Below are 15,395 nucleotides of genomic sequence, written 5' to 3'. Positions count from 1 at the left end.
GCTGGCCCCGGGACGCCGAGTGGAGGGCCTACCGGGCGAGGTGGGAGTGCCGAGGAGCCGGGGAGGAGTCGGAGAGCTCGGAGCGGGGGCGGGGCAGGCGTGGGGAGAGCGCGGCAGCGCGGAGCGCCGAGAGGGCCAGCAGAGGGGCGGGGAGTCTGGGCGGCACGGCTCCAGCTTCGCGCTCCCCGCCTCCACCCACCCCCAAACCTTCTGGGAGCTGCCGCGTATCCGCCCTTGGCCTGCGCCTCCCTGCAGGGCTCTCCCAGGGTTCCTTTTGAAGCCTCTCTAGAACAGTTGAGCCCACTTTTCTCCTCCACTACGTGAGTGCTGTGTGGTCGCCTTTCCACTCTAGACTTTGCTTTTTATTACACTCCCACCCCCTTCCCCACTCAGTTCCTGACAAGTCTCCAAGAAACTGCGCTTTTTATCCTGTACGTGTTCTTTCCCTCACCTCTACCCACCCAAATCATCTTTTGGATGGACTGCGTCCTTGGAGTAAAATGTTCAGAAATGCCCTTTCGTGAACCACATTTAGAAACTCCCTGGGATAGGAGAAGCCGGCGGGCTGCATAGTAGTTAGTTAGCTTTGACCTTTACTCTAGCTGGTGGCGCTCGAGCTTTGGTGTTGGAGAAAAGACGGTTAGGCCTGGCGGTCAGGATACCTGGGTTCCTGAGAAAGACATTTAACTGCCAGGGCCGCAATGGCCTTGAGTGTTCAGAGGATTCCTGAGCTGTAAGGCCACCTTTGGTTTGGGGAGTATGTAGATTTTCTCCCTGCAGATTGCCAAATAGTCAGGTATCCTTTATTTTTTGTGCTGAAGATGTAAGCAGAAGCAAGAGCTCTTTATTCTCAAATATAAAATCAGTTCACTGAAGATTCTCAAATTTGGGGAATTTGTTTGCATGCATTAGTGAATCCCCATTTCAGCAAATTTAAGTTTAAAAAAAATCTCTCCCGGTGGTTTATTAACCAGGAAAAAAAACTCTTGAAGTCGGTCTTGGATCGATCTTGGACACTGCACTTTCCCCTCTGTAGTCTATAGAGAGATTAACCTTTGCAAATGCTGCTTTGGAAATACATTCTTTGTTTGACTTGACATGTGTCCCCTCCCCCCCCAACAAATATTATCGAGGTTTGAAGTTTAGACAAGCTACCTTTCAATGGTGTGTCATGATGTGGCAGCATTGGCATCTGGTAAAATTCTTTGCTAAGTGGAAAAAAATAATTAAATTTTATATCAATTTTTATTATTTTTGTTTCAACACTACTCTGAAATAATGAAATTAGCATCTTTATAGCACTTCTGTAGGACAAGTGGAGGAAATTCATGAATCTTAGTAGTTGATGAAAAGTAGCTTTCCTATGTTCTTAAAAAATACAATAGCATTATATCAATCTCACAAGAGGTTATTTAAAAATAAAGCATTTTTTAACCTAAACTATAAATTATTGTATAATACAGGTAGGAAAGCTATATATTTTAAATATTTTTAGTAACTGTCATAACATGGACTATTAAAAAAAAATCAAGTTGTATGTGAAATCACTTATCCTAAAAGAGAATCAATGAGTCAATAATTTGCAATTTCCAGAAGGAATGTCTGCTCTTCGTACTTGAACTATTAAAATAAGAAGACATCCTCGAAGGAAAATCTCGTGTCACCAAATGTGTTCCACAAAATTGTTGGTATTTATGCAAAGCATGATTCCTTTCAACAACTTCTTCCATGGTTACTGTCATTTTTACTACAGTTTTCAGTTGGAGTTTCAGAGTATAAAAATGATTTTGCAAGATTTAACAGGTCATGATGTGCTCTCTGAGAAATCTCTTTAGTTCCCTGAAGTAGTAATGGGTTCCACTGAAGTGCAGCAATAATTTATTAAATGGATCTCTAGTGGCCTAGAGGTTTTTATTTTTTTTAATAGATCTTTATTGGAGTATAACTGCTTCACATTACTGTGTTAGTTTCTGTTGCACAACAAAGCAAATCAGTCATATGCATACACATGTCCCCATATCCGCTCCCTCTTCAGCCTCTCTCCCACCCTCCCTATCCCACCCCTCTAGGTCATCGCAAATCACCTATCCCTTTGTGCTATGCTGCTGCTTCCCACCAGCCAAATATTTGACGTTCCGTAACGTATATATGTCAATGCTACTCTCACTTTGCCCCAGCTCCCTCCTCCCACCCCATGTCCTCAAGTCCATTCTCTACGTCTACCTCTTTATTCCTGCCCTGCAACTATGTTCATCAGTACCATTTTTTTTTTTTAGATTCCATATATATTTGTTAGTATACGGTATTTGTTTTTCTCTTTCTGACTTACTTCACTCTGTATGACAGACTCTAGGTCCATCCACCTCGCTACAAATAACTCAATTTCATTTCTTTTTATGGCTGAGTAATATTCCATTGTATATGTGTGCCACATCTTCTTTATCCATTCATCTGTTGATGGACACTTAGGTTGCTTCCATGTCCTGACTATTGTAAATAGTGCTGCAATGAACATTGGGGTACATGTTTCTTTTTGAATTATGGTTTTCTCAGGGCATATGTATCCATTCAGCCAGTCTGTGTCTTTTGGTTGGTGCATTTAATCCATTTACATTCAAGGTTATTATCGATATGTATGTTCCTATTACCATTTTCTTAATTGTTTTGGGTTTGTTTTTGTAGGTCTTTTTCTTCTCTTGTGTTTCCCACTTAGACAATTTCTTTAGCATTTGTTGTAACACTGGTTTGGTGATGCTGAATTCTCTTAGCTTTTGCTTGTCTGAAAAGCTTTTGACTTCTCCATTGAATCTGAATGAGATCCTTGCTGAGTAGAGTAATCTTGGTTGTAGGTTTTTCCCTTTCATCACTTTAAGTATATCCTGCCACTCCCTTCTGGCCTGCAGAGTTTCTGCTGAAAAATCAGCTGAAAACCTTATGGGGATTCCTTTGTATGTTATTTTTTGTTCCCTTGCTGCTTTTAATATTTTTTCTTTCAATTTAATTTTTGTTAGTTTGATTAATATGTGTCTTGGTGTGTTTTTCCTAGGGTTTATCCTGTATGGGACTCTGCTTCCTGGACTTGGATGACTATTTCCTTTTCCATGTTAGGGAAGTTTTCAACTATAATCCCGTCAAATACTTTCTCAGTCCCTTTCTTTTTTTCTTCTTCTTCTGGAACCCCTATAATTTGAATGTTGGTGCGTTTAGTGTTGTCCCAGAGGTCTCTGAGATTGTCTTCAATTCTTTTCGTTCTTTTTTCTTTATTCTGCTCCTCAGCAGTTGTTTCCACCATTTTGTCTTCCAGTTCACTTATTCGTTCTTCTGCCTTGGTTATTCTGTTATTGATTCCTTCTAGTGTATTTTTCATTTCAGTTATTGTGTTGTTCATCTCTGTTTGTTTGTTCTTTAGTTCTTCTAGATATTTGTTAAACATTTCTTGTGTTTTCTCAATCCGTGCCTCCATTCTATTTCCAGTATTCTGAATCATTACTGTCATTACTCTGAATTCTTTTTCAGGTAGATTGCCTATTTCCTCTTCATTTATTTGGTTTTGTAGGTTTTTACCTTGCTTCTTCATTTGTGACATATTTTTTTGCCATCTCATTTTTTTTTTTTTTTTTTTTTTTTTTTTTTTAATGAGTGGGATTGTGTTCCTGTCTTACTGGTTGTTTGGCCTGAGGCTTCCAACACTGGAGTTTGTAGGCTGTTGGGTAGAGCTGGGTCTTGGTGCTGAGATGAGGAACTCTGTGAGACCTTATTCCGATGAATATTCCCTGGGGTCTGAGGTTCTCTGTTAGTCCAGTGGTTCAGACTTGTAGCTCCCACCACAGGAGCTTCAACCAGACCCCCAGATGATGAACCAAGATCCCACAAGCCACATGGGGCAGCAAAGAAAAAAAAAAGAACAGTAACAAAGTAAAAAATAAAATTAGACTAGGAAATTAACAGATATGTTAGAAAGAATATAAAAATAAAAATATAGATGAATCAACAACCAGAAGGTACATCAGTATCACAATAGTAAAAAAGAGGAGGAGGGAAAAGAAAAAAAAATACAGAAAGAAAGAAAAAAAAAGGGGGGGATGGCCTTGGCTGTGGAGGGTGGGGCCTAAGCAAGGGTGAAGTTTGGGCAGTGGATGGGGCCTATGCTTAGGACTTTTCCAGCCCTGTGGGCTGTGGGGGGTGGATCTTAGGCTCAAGGAACAGAAGGGGCCCCAGGCGTGCCCCCATCCCTGGTCTCAGAGGGCGGGGGACCTCCTCTGGGAGCCCAGCAGGCTTCCTGGGTTCGAGTGGGCGGAGCAAACGCCTTCTGCTCCTCTCCCGCTCCTCTCAGCTGTCTCCTACCTCCTGCCTTTCCTGATCTCCCTGGCCTCCCTCCTATGCCCCCAGGACCCACTTGGCCTGGAGGGGGGTTTGGAGGGTAGGGGACCGGCCTGGGAGCTCAGCAGTCTCCCCGGCCCGAGTGGTCCAGGCGATCGCCCTCCGCTCCTCTCCAGCTCTTCCTGGAGAGTGCCTCCTGCCTGCCTCTCCTGATCTCCCCTGCCTCAGAGGCGCCGATCCTGTCTGACCTACAGTTCTCCTCACCTCTCAGTCACCCCACATCCTACCGGTTCACTTGGACGTTCCTCCCATCTCCTTGGGCATCAGAGTCTCCCACCATTGGCCGGCAGGCACCCTAATTGTGGGGAGATGCCAACTCCGTGTCTTCCCACACTGCCATCTTGACTCTGCTGCTGGTCTAGAGGTTTTAACACAAATTTTTCTTTGAAGTTATTATACAATTGAATAACTTTAGAGTCGTAGTTTCCAAAGTGTGTAACTTCAAGCCCTTGTCCCTCAAGATGCTCCTCCAAGTAATACATTCACCACAAAAGTATTTATTGAGCTCCTGCTGTATGCCGTGGCTGAGGCACTAGGAACAACGGTGAAGAAGAGAGATATACTTACCTGTCCTGTTAGAATTTATAGTTCGGTGGAGAAGACAAATTAGTAAACAAGTGCAAATGAGGTTTACACAAATTTGTTTATACAAGTAAAATAAATGTAAATCATGATGAAAATAACAGACTTTGAAGTAAATAATATGAAGAACCTCTTCCTTTTAGAGATTCACAATGCATATTAGTGGATTAAAGGCTCTGAGGACTTCTACCTAAAAACATTTGCTTAACATCTTCCCAACAAATTCCCAAATTTTTTTTAGCACTGAATCTTTGTGAGCAATGCTATTAATAAAATAGAACCATATTTGTGGAACAGTGCTTTTTGAAACCAAAGAATCCAATAAACATAAAATTCTGTTAACATTACCTTACATTTTTTGCCAAAGCACATTCACAGATTTTAATAAATTTGTATGTATATAATCTGTTTGAAATAGATTGAAGATAAAATTATATACAAACATGTATACATATATTAATAAATTTTAATAGATTTATAAGAATATATTTTATAGATTTTGTCTGAAGATAAAATGATGTAGACACATTTATAAATCTATTAGAGTATATGAGTATATATCTGTATAAGATAGATATTTTGTAGCTAATGTTGTTTCATGAATGGATTTCTATATATCAACATAGTCCAGATGCTTATAATTATTAGTTGCTCTGTAGTCCGTAATATTGGTATAGAATTGTTTTCTTAACCCTCAGCTTTAGGATAATACATTTTCTGACTCTTTTGCTATTGTAACTAACACTGCCTTAACTTCTTTGAAAAATTTAGTCTCTGTGATATTAAGTGGAGGGAATATTTCTGATATCAGTATTTTATTAAACATTTAAAATGTATATTTTTTAATGATAAGCTTCAAAATTTCAGTAGAAGCAGATTTGATTCTGGATCTCATAGATGACCACTTTATAACTGAGTACAAGTATGCAATTTCAGAACCCATGTTTTTTGCATTTATCATTGCATTGGTGCCTAGCAGTATCACCCTGTCAAAGCCTAATGAGAGAACTCACAGCTGAACAATAAAAAGACAAATAACCCAATTATAAACTGGACACATGATTTGAATACATATTTCTCCAAAGAAGATATGCAAATGACCAACAAGAACATGGAATGATGCTCAACATCATTAGTTCTTAGAGAAATGCAAATCAAAATCACATGAGGTATCACTTCACACCCACTAGTATGGCTATAATCAAAGTCAGTATTATAATATTAAGAGTTGATGAGAAAGTAGAGAAATTAGAATCCTCATACATTGATGATGGGAATGTAAAATGGTGCACCTATTTTGAAATAGTTTAACAATTCTACTCCTAGGTATATACCCAAGAGAATTGAAAACATGTCCTTAGGAAATCTTGCACTCAAATGTTCACTGCAGTATTATTTATAATAGCTCAAAAGTGGAAACAACCTAAACGTCTTATCAATTGATAAATGTACAAATGAAATGTAGTATATTCATATAATAGGATATTATTCAGACATTATAAAAATAAATGAAGTACTGATACAGACTACAACATAGATGAATCTTGAAAAATTAGTTCAGGTGAAACCTGCCAGACACAAAAGCCCATATATTTTATGATCCCATCATATAAAATGTCCAGAATAGGCAAATCCATACAGACAGAAAATAAATTAGTAGTTGTTAATTTACTGGCTGATGGAAAAGGGAATGGGGAATGACTCCTTAATGGGGAGGGGATTTCTTTTCGATATGATGAAAATATCCTGGAATTAGATAATGGTGATGGTTGCACAACTTTGTGAATATACTAAAAACTACTGAATTGAACACTTTAAAAGAGTGAACTTTATAGTATGTGAATTATATTTCAATAATAAAAAATAGTATCAGGAATTGTCTAAAAAAATTTAATGAGCAAATATAGACTTAGTTTCTAACAAGGCATTTGCTTCTAGCGAAGACCAAATAACATTAATTTGTGCTCTTCCAAGGTATATTTAGCAGTTGACAGAAGAGAAAAAAGGGATGGGAGAAATTAGTCACTATCCAGCTCATTTTAACTAAAACTTTTTTTATTACATAAATTACAGGTATACAATATAGTGGTTCACTATTTTTAAAGGTTATACTCCATTTGTGATTATTATAAAGTGTCAGCTATATTCCCTGTGTTGTACAGTATATTCTTGTAGCTTATTTTATACCTAATATTTTGTACCTCTTAATCCCCTACCCCTTTATTGCCCCTCTTTCCTTCCTTCTCCCCACTGGTAACCACTAGTTTGCTCTCTATATCTGTGAGTCTGCTGCTTTTTTGTTACATTCAACAGTTTGTGGTATTTTTTAGTTTCCACATATAGGTGATATCATACAGTATTTGTCTTTCTCTGTCTGGCTTATTTTGCTTAGCATAATGCCCTCCAAGTCCATCCATGTTGTTGTGAATGGCAAAACTTCATTCTTTTTTATAGCTGAGTAGTATTCCAGTGTGTGTGTGTGTGTGTGTGTGTGTGTGTGTGTGTGTGTGTGTGTGTGTGTGTGTGTACCACTTCTTCTTTATCCATTCATCTGCTGATGGACACTTAGGTTACTTCCATATCTTGGCAATTGTAAATAATGCTGCTATGAACATTGGGGTGCATGTATCTTTTTGAGAGCTCATTTTAAGTATGTTAAACCAGAAGATCTATGAAGTTTCAGTCAGTACCACACTCACATTACAAGCAGCAATTTAATTTCTGTCCAACAATATCATTCTTCATACTCAGTTGTCTGTGAACTTTTTGTGAAACCCAGGTCTCCACTGACCAGTTGTGTCTTGAGTTCCCCATCTACTAAATGAATATAATAGTGCCCACCTAATAGAGTTGTTGTGAGTTTTAAATGAGTTGCTATATGTAAAGTGCCTACTACCCATTAACTAGTATATATGTTAGATATTACTTAACAAACTCGCACATTTGTTTTGGTTTCATAGTTACATACATGTTCTAATCGTAAGAAATTTACACAAAGTTTTATATTTGAACGTAATCATGTAATTTTTAAAAGAGAAATGTAAGTCAACAATGTGGCCATTGAGAATTTTTCCCCCTTCTTTTTTCTTTAAAAGGAGTTCATACTTTACTCAAATTTGAGAATCACTGGTCTAGAATAAACTTGGGCTTTTTTTCTCTCTCTGTACACCACTTTGTACCCTCTAATACATCACAGGCATCACTCTGCAGTCTTAAAAATTAATAAGGATCAACCATACTCAAGCCCAGTTGTCTTGTTAGTAAGGTTTTAGTTCAAATACTACTGGGTAAGTGAAAAAGGTAGCATGTTGCATGCAAATTTGTGGACTAGGAGTTAGAATGTCTTCAACGACTTATGTAAACCTTTAGCAAGTTGCTTAACCACTCTTGGCCTTAGTTAGAGTGTCTTTGAAATAAAGGCTGGCTTTCAGGAATTCCCCGGTGGTCCAGTGGTTAGGACTTGGCGCTTTCACTGCCATGGCCTGGGTTCAATCCCTGGTCAGGGAACTATGATCCTGCAATCCACATGGTGTGGCCAGCAAAAAAGATTGGCTTTCAAGTCCCTTCAAGGTCTAAAATTTTATGACATTTTCAGTATACCTACTATTATATTATGATAAGTTGTTATGTACACCTAGTACTTAAAAACGAAATGTGCCTTTCAAGGGGCCAGACTTTCATTTGGTATCATTCAGTTGGGAGTTTCTAGGTGTTGTTCTGTCCTTTTCTCATTGCCTGGTATCAGTTTGAATACACACTTAAATTCCCCAAAGTAGCAGAAGAGAATATAGTCAGAAGGACAAGTTATAGTGATTACTTAAAGATTGTAAAATTAACTGGAAAATTCACACTTGGCTGCGTAGGATTAAAGAATCATTCCTGATTTTTTTCCACTTTTTTTAACCCATCATATTCTTTTGATGCTCTTTTGGGCACCTTTACCAGCTCTATGTCAAATGTTGTAGAAAGCACTTGTGGTAGCTGGTCTCCAAAGATGGTCTCCCTTGAATTATACCTTCTAGTATTCATACTGTTGTTCAAGATTCCTGGGTTGGCCCCATTTAACAAATAGAGTACAGTAGTGGTGATGATTTGTAATATCTAAGTCTGGATCACAAAAAAGCCTTGTAGCTTCTGCCTCGGTCTCTTAGAGCTCTTGTTATAGGCGAAACAAGTAGCCACTTACAATTTACCTTAGACCACCATGCTGTGAGAAAACTCAACCCAGGCTCATAGAGAGGCCATAGGAAGGGACAGATGCCTGACCAGCCTACCCAGTTAAAGTATAAATCATGTGAGTGAAGAAGCCATCCTGGATGTCCAAGGCAAGCCTTCAGATGACTTCAGCCCCATCAACCACCTGAGCAAAAGCATGAAAGTTTCCAAAATGAGAATCACCAAGCTGAAGGCAATCAATTTACAAAACTGTGACAGAAAATAAGTTGTTTTAAGCTGTCGATTTGGCAGAAATTTGTTATGCAGTGATAGATAAGCTTGTTTAAGGACCCAAAAATGCTCATTTTCTCTTTTGATCAAGAATATCTACTTTAGGGACTTCCCTGGAAGTCCAGTGGTTAAGACTTTGAGCTCCCAATGCAGGGGGCATGGGTTCGACCCCTGGTTAGGGACCTAAGATCCCACATGCAGCACAGCTTGGCCTAAAAAAAAGAAATCTACTTTATATCCCTCTCATACGAACTCTTTTAAATAAAGTACAGCCATACTTTTTTTCAGTAGACAATTTCCTTCTTTGTTCATTTTAAAAATTTTTTATTTATTTTTGGCTGAGTTGGGTTTTTGCTGCTGTGTGGGGGCTTTCTCTAGTTGCAGTGAGTGGGGGCTACTCTGCGTTGCGGTGCGCAGGCTTCTCACTGCAGTAGCTTCTCTTGTTGCAGAGCACGGGCTCTAGGTGGTCAGGATTCAGTAGTTGCAGCACATGGGCTCAGTAGTTGCAGTGCTCAGGCTTCAGTAGTTGTGGCACACAGGCTCAGTAGTTGCGGCCTGTGAGCTCTAGGGCGCAGGCTCAGTAGTTGTGGCACATGGGCTTAGTTGCTCCACGACAATTTCCTTCTTTGTTTCATTATTAAAAAAAAAAAATCACAAAGACATTATTTCACAGTTTCATGTCATTTCATCATCTTTTTGATGTCTGGTTTAAGATACATTTTCCAGGAATAATTGAGTCATCATCAACATTACGAATCCTATTGTTAACACCCATGAAAGAAACTTGCTTTAAGAAACAAAACCCAACTGCTCTTTCTATAAACATAAATGTTTGACCCTTATGACTGTAAAAGGATCAGAGAAGATTAGGAGTGGGAGAGATATTAAACAGGAGTCTATTTTAATCTGTTTTCATTATTTTTGACATTGTATTTAACCTAGGTCATTTATTTTAAAACACATTTAAGTAAAATTGAAATGTCATTTAAAATGTTGGAATTTTATAACTCTAAATCCAACTATCTCTAAAAAAGAGATTGCCATTTATTTTTATACAAATGTTTTAAGAACTGACAAAGTGCTTATAAATAACAAAGTGTTTTATAATACTTAATTTCATACAGTACCACCAAAATAAATTCTATTTAGGTCAAAGTGTTAAAATTTAAAGTTTTATTTTTAATAAAACGTAAGTTGAGGGGGAATGTTTGCTATAAGTTTAAAAGATTGATGTCAAATATTTAAAATAGCTCATACAAATTCAGAATAGAAGCAAAAGTTTAGGCTCCAATAAATGGACAAAAGAATTGAATGAACATTTTAATAAAGAAGAAATAAAATTGTTTAATAAACAGAGACACTGGGAAAGATACAATCTACGGGCTTTCTATAATCTCTTTATTCTTTTCCTGTTTATTAATTTTGAGCAATTAAGTATTCACCTCTCTAAGCAAGTCACCAAAGGTTTTACCATTTAAAGGGCCTTTTTAAAGTTTGCAATACACTTTGTTAAGGCAAAAAGTAAGAGGTAGGCCATTGGCTTAAAAATGCCAAAGACGACATTTCTCTTATTTTTATTATGCAATTATTTAATAAAGGAGTTACCAGACTTCCAGTATTCAGTATATTTATATACTGGGCCTATTGTTTCCTAGATTATTCTACTCCAGTAAATTTACCCATTTTATGAGCATCTATATGTTTTGAGTCATCTTTTCCAGAAGCATGTCATTAAGAGGGTTCATGTTTATTTTTAAACATTAACTAATAACTTTTATTTTTTGTGTTTTTTCAAACTATTGATTTATTCAACAAATATTTATTGAATGTTCTTTTTGTGTCTCTCTAAGGGGCTGGGGACACAACAGACAAAGCAGATCCCCGCCTTCGTGAAGCACGCATTGGCGTCTCAAATATTTAAACCACGAATTCACCAATGGAGTTTGAGTAGTTAGAAAAGAAAAGAATTCCAAGGATTGAGCTTTGGAACATTCCAAAGTCTGGTGTTGAGAGAGATGAGGAGTAAAGGACAAAGGAAATTAAGATGCCACTAATGAGGTAAGAGAAAAAGTGGGACCGTTGAGTGCCCTGGAAGCCAAGTGAAAAGAATATTTCAAGGAAAGGGGTGTAATCAGCTGTGTCAAGTGCTTTTGTGTGATCAAGTAGGATGAGAAATGAGAACAAGATTTAAAATGTGAGGGTCACTGATAACTTACCCCGTGGGAGTTGGTTTAGAGAAGGGGAGAACAGAAACTGGAGACAAGTCAAAGAACGGGCCAATCCAAGTATAGACAACTCTTCTTAAGACTTTTGCTGTAAAATAAAGAAGAGAATTGGAGTGGTGACTGGAAGGAGAAAACAGGGTCCAGAGCCAGGAACATTTTATGATGGAAAAAAATTGTATACATAGGCTTATGGGGACGATCCCATAGAGAGTAGAAGATGGATGATGCAGAACATAGAGTGGAGAGTTGCTGGAGCCAGGTCATTGAGAAGGCAAGAGGGGATGGATTTAGTGCACAAACGGTGGACTTGGCCTTTGCTAGGAGGATGAACAGTTTATCCTCAACAGAAGAAAATGTGCTATCGATGAGTCCAGATGCAGTGAAGTGGCTAGATGTTGTGGATGAGTTTGGGGAAGTTCTCCCCTGACTGCTTCTTTTTTCTCAGTGCTATAGGAAGCAATTGTCTGCTGAGGGTGAGGATGAGGGAAAATGAAACTTCGGGAAAGGCATGAAAAATGGGACAGATAGCACATAATAAGAAGGTAGAAATAGGTCTAAATGTAACAGTAATCACCACAACTATGAATGGAATAAACTTTCCAATCAAAAGGCAAAATTTTCAGACGGGATTGAAACAAACATTTATGCTATTTACATGAGTCAGATGTAAATTGCAAGAACAGAGAAAAACTAAAAATTAAGGATTCAAAAGGCGTACCTGTGAGATATCAAGTAAAAGAAACATGATCTAACTATATTACCAGGTAAAATGACTTTAATGAGAGTTATTACATAATGATAAAATATTCAGTTCACCAAGAAGATAAAGTAATTCTAAAATTTATGTCTCTAATAATGTAGCCTCAAAACATAATATGACAGAACCACAAAGAGATTTTTAAAAAATTTACCACCACAGTAAGAGATTTTAGCACAATTTTTGAGCAATTGAATCTTTAATTAAAATCTTTTTATAAAGTAAAACATAAACAGCAAACAAATAAAATCAGGCACAGGAGGCTTTCCTGGTCAGTTATCCAAACATTCAAAGAACAGACCAATCCAATATAACACAAACTCTTCCAGAAAACAGATGAGAAAGAATGTTCCCCAACTTGTTTTATGAGGTTAGCACAACCTTGAAACCAAAGTTAGTAAAAAACAGTACAATTTTATTTTTTAATTTAATGTAAAAATTTTTTAAAAATGAACAAACTGATTTGCTTGATAGCAAATTTTAAAAAAGATAATACATTATGATTAAGTTTATTACAAGGATGTTAGATGATTTAACATTAGAAAATATATTACTGTATTGTAATTCACTATACTAGTTCAAAGGAGAAAATCATATGATCATCTCAATAGATGCAGAAAAAGCATTCTGCATAACTCTATTCATAAAAACAATTTAGCAAACAGAATAAAAGGGAACTTTTAAAACTGAAGCATAGGGGCTTCCCTGGTGGCACAGTGGTTAAGACTCCACCTGCCAATGCAGGGGACACGGGTTTGAGCCCGGGTCCGGGAAGATCCCACATGCTGTGGAACAACTAAGCCCTAGCACCACAGCTACTGAGCCTGCGCTCTAGAGTCCGCGAGCGACAACTATTGAAGCCTGCATGCCTAGAGCCTGTGCTCCGCAACAAGACACGCCACCGCAGTGGGAAGCCTGTGCACCGCAATGAAGAGGAATCCCCTCTCACCGCAACTAGAGAAAGCCCGCGTGCAGCAGTGAAGATCCAGTGCAGCGAAAAATAAATAAATAAAATAAATAAATTTAAAAACAAAAAAACCCTGAAATATAGTTGATTTACAATATTGTGTTAGTTTCAGGTGTACAGCAAAGTGATTCAGTTATATATAGAATTTTTTTCAGATTATTTTCCATTATAGGTTATTATAAGATATTGAATATTGTTCCTTGATACAATAAATCCCTGTTGCTCGTGTATATTGTATATAGTAGTGTATACCTATTAATTTCATACTCCTAATTTATCCCCCCCTCCCTTTCCCCTTTGGTAACAATAAGTTTCTTTTCTATGTCTGTGAATCTGTTTCTGTCTTGTGCATAGATTCATTTGTATTATTTATTTTTATTTTTTTATAAATGTTAACTCCATTTCTTTTTTTTTTTAATATTTATTTATTTATTTGGCTGCACCGGGTCTTAGTTGCGGCACGCAGAATCTTCATTGCTACATGCGGGATCTTTAGTTGCGGCACGTGGAATCTTTAGTTGCGGCATAAGAACTCTTAGTTTCAGCATGTGGGATCTACTTCCCTGAGCAGGGATCAAACCTGGGCCCTCAGCATTGGGAGTGCAGAGTCTTAGCCACTGGGCTGCTAGGGAAGTACCTGTATTATTTTTTAGATTCCATAGATAAGTGAGATCATATATTTGTCTTTCTCTGTCTGACTTACTTCACTTAGTGTGATATTCTGTAGGTCCATCCATGTTTCTGCAAATGGCAATATTTTATTCTTTTTATGCAATATTATATGTATATTATATATATATGCAATGGAAAATATATATATATCACATCTTGTTTATCCATTAATCTGTTGATGGACACTTCAAATAGTGTGCTGTAAATAGTGCTGCTGTAAACATTGGGGTGATGTATCCTTTCAAATTATCATTTTCATCTCTTCTGGATATATACTCAGGAATGGGATTGATGGATCATATGGTAGCTCTATTTTTAGTTTTTTAAGGAACCTCCATACTGTTTTCCATAGTGGTTGCACCAATTTACATTCCCACCAACAGTGTAGGAGGGTTAAAAGGAAACGTTTTTAACCTACCTTTGGGCCTGCGCCCAGCACTTCCTAATGTAGTGTTGAAAGCATGTCCTTAAATAATGAACAGGACAAAGATATCCTCTATTCCCATCACTGCTCAACATTGTACCTGTAGTCCTAGCTTGTGCAGTAAGGAAATAAGAAGAAATAAAAAGTATAATGATTAAAAAGGAGGAAACAAAATTGTCATTATTCATAGATGAAATACAGTTGACTCTTGAACAACAGGGGATGGTCAAGGGGGTTAAAGGTGGAGGTTCCACTTCAACACAGTGGGATGTAAGCTCTCTGTATCCATGGTTCCTCATCTGTACGTTTAACCAACTGTGGATCATGCCGTATTATAGTATGTACTTATTGAAAAAAGAATCCATGTGTAAGTGGACCTGCACACTTCAAATCCCTGTTGTTCAAAGATCAACTGTAATTTTACATAGAAAACCCGAGAGTCCACGGATAAAGTATAAGATTTAATCAGAGTTTAGCAAGATTGCTAGATAAAAACATCAACATACAAAAGTCAATTGTATTTCTATGTAGCAGCAATGAATAGTTAAATAATGCAATTAGGAAAGATACCATTTCTTATAGTAACCCCAAGCACCAAGTACCTACTAATAGTTAATGAAAGTTAAGCAAGCTCCTTATGGAGAAAAGCATTAACTGTATTGGAAAAGGAATTAAAGAATATCCAAATGAACATAAAGATCTTCCATAATCTTGGCTAGAAGAACTCAGTATATTAAAATAGCAATTCTCCCCCAATATATCTATTTTTTCAATGTGATTCTAATGGTTGTCCCATCAGGGTTTTTCATGGAACTAGACACATTAATTCTAAATTATCATGGAAGAGCAAGAGGTCAAGAATAGTCATGAAATTCCCAGAGAAGAAGAACAATATAAGATGATTTGCTGTTTCAGATATCAAGGTTAACATAAAGCTGTGAA

The sequence above is a fragment of the Lagenorhynchus albirostris genome, chromosome 8 (genome assembly GCF_949774975.1).
Source record: "Lagenorhynchus albirostris chromosome 8, mLagAlb1.1, whole genome shotgun sequence".
NCBI classification, from domain to species: domain Eukaryota; kingdom Metazoa; phylum Chordata; class Mammalia; order Artiodactyla; family Delphinidae; genus Lagenorhynchus; species Lagenorhynchus albirostris.
Note: the sequence above shows the minus strand (reverse complement) of the source record.